This window comes from Frieseomelitta varia, unplaced genomic scaffold (genome assembly GCF_011392965.1).
Source record: "Frieseomelitta varia isolate USP_RPSP 00005682 unplaced genomic scaffold, Fvar_1.2 scaffold_253, whole genome shotgun sequence".
Classification (NCBI taxonomy): domain Eukaryota; kingdom Metazoa; phylum Arthropoda; class Insecta; order Hymenoptera; family Apidae; genus Frieseomelitta; species Frieseomelitta varia.
In genome coordinates, this window is record NW_025109983.1 from 115,414 (window position 1) to 119,161 (window position 3,748).

At 34.1% G+C, this 3,748-nt stretch overlaps 1 protein-coding gene across 3 annotated transcripts in view; it reads left to right on the forward strand.

Annotated features, from left to right (window-relative positions):
• The window catches only part of LOC122528592 (myocyte-specific enhancer factor 2), a 39,279-nt gene that overhangs the window by 3,309 nt on the left and 32,222 nt on the right, over positions 1-3,748 (forward strand). The gene's annotated exons all lie outside the window — the stretch shown is intronic.

Below are 3,748 nucleotides of genomic sequence, written 5' to 3' on the forward strand. Positions count from 1 at the left end.
TTTTGTCACTTCAATGTGACCTATATTATTCATTAGAGGATATTAGAAACAACTTTCAACAATAGTGAAACAATGCATTGATTAGAAAATTATATTTAAATTGAAAAAAATTGATATAAAAATTTTTAAGCTTGTTTTTTGCATTTCAATTCATCAATATCCGGTTTGATACATAGTGGCAATCAAGATGCTCGTCTGAAATTTTTGTTCTCGTTTTATTCTTTGTGTGCTTCTTATAGGAGAAAGAATTTACTCGCAAATATAAGTACATACTCCCCAATAAGAATATCATGAACAACGCATGTTCGCGAAATGCTGAATATTTTTCTTTAGGCAGTTGTAGTTTCTAAAAGTCTAATAGAAACACTTGGATAAATTTTTCCTTGAGTTGTATGTCTGATTGCAACTCAATACATCCCATTTGTATGTTTGCTGGCAACATATTGTCATCAACTTAGAATGGTGTAGCAAATGTTTAAATACAAAAAACTTTTCTAATTTGGCTCTTGGAAATTTCCGTAATTAGTTATTAAAACACTCTAAATTAAAGTAAAAAGGTATAATTATTCAGGTATGATAAAATGCTTATTCAATTATACATGACCAATTTTGACACACCTGGTTTAAATAATCATCCACCGTTGAAATTCTCATGTTTAAGAAGAAGTTACATTTATCATCGGGTAATTAAAATTGTTTGACATCCCTGGAAACGATGGAACGAATTGCGTGCTGATAGATCTGATAAATTTTTGGACCTGGCTATTGAAATTGCCAGTGAAAAGTGAATCTATTATGATCCACATATGATGACGTGCGTTACCTTTTAACGAACACCATCCACAATTTGCGGACAAGCGCAAGTGAGTAAAGATCATTTGTCCTCTTGTTTCACGCGACATCACGTTCCTCAACTCGGAACCTTCAATGCTGATTTCATCTTTTTTTTCGAATCAAGAAAATATCCCCTCGCTTATCTCGATCGCTCGTGTTCCTCCTTTCTTCTTCGTCAGCGTCTTATTCAATTCAGGCAAAATTCCTAGTTGAAAACCTCACCGAGAACCAACTTCTCATGTACTCATCTTGAGCTATTCATCTCGTCGCAAAATGAAATTTTCATAAACATTATTGTTAGCGTTCAGTGATGTCTGAGGCGAAGGAAATTATTCCATTGATTTACAGAGTTAACACTAGAATTACCGACGACTAAAGTATAATATTTCTAGCAAAGAAATTAAAAGGTGCCAGATACAAGAAAAAGTTAATGATACAATAAAGATCGCAAGCTATTATTGATATATTTTATTCGAAAATCGCTCAAATATCTGAAAATATGTAAAGTGTAAATATATGTAAATGTATAAAATTTCTATTGAAAATTATAAATTGGTTAATTGACCACTTTGATGTTGAAGTTTCTAGTGTTAAAATTACAGAGTAATATATATATATAAGTAAATATCACAAATTTAGGTGCCTACTTATATAATATTCTTGACAAATAATAAAAAATAATAATAGTAAAAAATAATAGTAATAAAATAATAATAGTAATAATAGTAAAACGGTAGTAATAATAATAAAAAAAGATGATAGTAAAAAAATAACAAATAATGAAAATAATGAACAATACTTTTTAATCAAAAGTTAATTGAAAACGAATATTGCGAAGACAACGGACAATCAATTTCATCTCGCGAAATAGGTTATAGGTTATGGTACCAGAGGCGAACACACAAATCGGCCATATTGATATTTAGTTAATATGTGTCACGTTGGTCGCCGTAAGCCTCGTTCGATTGTAATCTTGCCAGCACAATTTTGACAATTGCATGTGGTTGTCGTAGTGGTGATCTGACATTTTGAAATCGTCGGACAACAGACATATCTTGTTCATTAACCCTTGGCAAGAGTTTCGTGGCGTCACCCGGACGCCGCCGCGACTACGCCGCGCTGCCCCGTCTGTTACTGCGCACATTTTCTCAATAATCGACCAGTCGATCGTACGATTCACCAACGAATTTCCTTCTTTCTTCTTTTCTATTTTCTTGTTCTCTTTCTCTGTCTCTCTTGCAACCGAGCTGATCGAGAACATCTCGAAGATCGAACAACGCGACTCGTCCGCCATTTTTCCTATAGAGGACTACGTTAGTTTAGAGAAACTTTAGAGAAACTTTTTGAAAATGCTTTAGAGTAATTTTAGAGAAACTTGAGGGAAATTTTTTTCTTTTTTTTTTTTAGAGAAACTTTCGAGAAACTTTCGAAAGAAAATTCTTCGAAATTTCCGTTTTTGGAAGTTTGACTGGAATATAAGTACACATTGACCACAATATATAATACAACATATAATATATATCGACTACACAACAAAATGGTATAGTAGGGTAGGTCAAAAGAATATTTTTCAAGACATCAAATATATAAGGGAAAACTAATTTCACTAATTTTAAATTGTATTTAATTTCAAGCACGATTTTTTCTTCATTTCGTTCATTGAATTGTATTTAATTTCAAGCACGATTTTTTCTTCACAACGATTATTCCTTTCAGATTTGCTCGCAAATTAATAAAAGAATTACAGGCTCAGAGAGTGATGTTTGGCTCGCTCTGTACAGTGATAGCGATTTTAAATGAAACAAACCTGCAGTAGAGCAAATTGAAGATGAACTCTACCGTAACATCTATCGTGAATTAATGATACTGATCGTCATTACGAAACGAAAGCACAACGAAATTACGGCCTGCAGACTTGCAGGCTTTTTCTTCGACTCGAGCGATTCGTTCGCCACGAAACATCTAGGTGGTATACATACGTACGTGTGAATGTAGATCGTTCGAGCGATTAACACGCAGATCGAACGTCACGTTCGTTCTTCTGCCCTTTGCTCGTCACCTTGATCGCCGTCCAAATCGAACGTAACGACGACGACGTATACATACAGTAGTATGCCGGGCTAAACTATTCGTACAGTGAGGAAATAATAGTAAAAGGTCTCTAGTTGTAAACTTGTTAACGACAGAAGAAATTTTCGTATAACGTAACGTTTTGGATCGTAGTATCTTTAACTCTTTGCTCTCAGAAACTATTTCTTTTTTTTTTTTACATCATCTACGCGATCTAGCAATTTATTATAGCGAAGTAAACGGTAGTATCACTTCAAGTGAAAATGACGCAGTCGTCCTGCTCTCGAAATGGTAGTTAGCATGAAATTTTTTTGAAAATAGTTTGCGTCTTTCTATCGCGTCACCTTACGTCTTTCCAACATCGTGCGTTGCGAGTTTTCTGAAGCAACTGCAGTACATAAGAGTTAATGATACATGCAATGCTTTTAGTTCTCCGAAAAAAATGATCTCTGTCATTTTCGTACGAAGCAATGAGAAGTCTAGTTTTAGGATTTTCTTCTGAAATACTTGTGTTCTTATTATAGCTTTCACTCTACGCGTCTCTGTTCAGCCATTATACTATTACGTTATTATACAGGGTGTTCCGTAATTTGTGGGAACCACTTCGAGAGAGTTGATTGTACGCCTAATAATGAATAAAAAAAAGTCATATAAATATATGTCCTATCTGTCCCCTTCGTTTATGAGATGTAATGAATTTTCTGTTTTAATAAAACTTTTGCAAAAAATACTCGAAATGACCAGCTTGCATTTGATGACAAGTCTGCACGCGTCTTGTCATTCATCTGGTTACTCTCTCTCTATCGTTCCTGGTGTTTCTCGAATTTGTCGGAAGCCTTGCTCT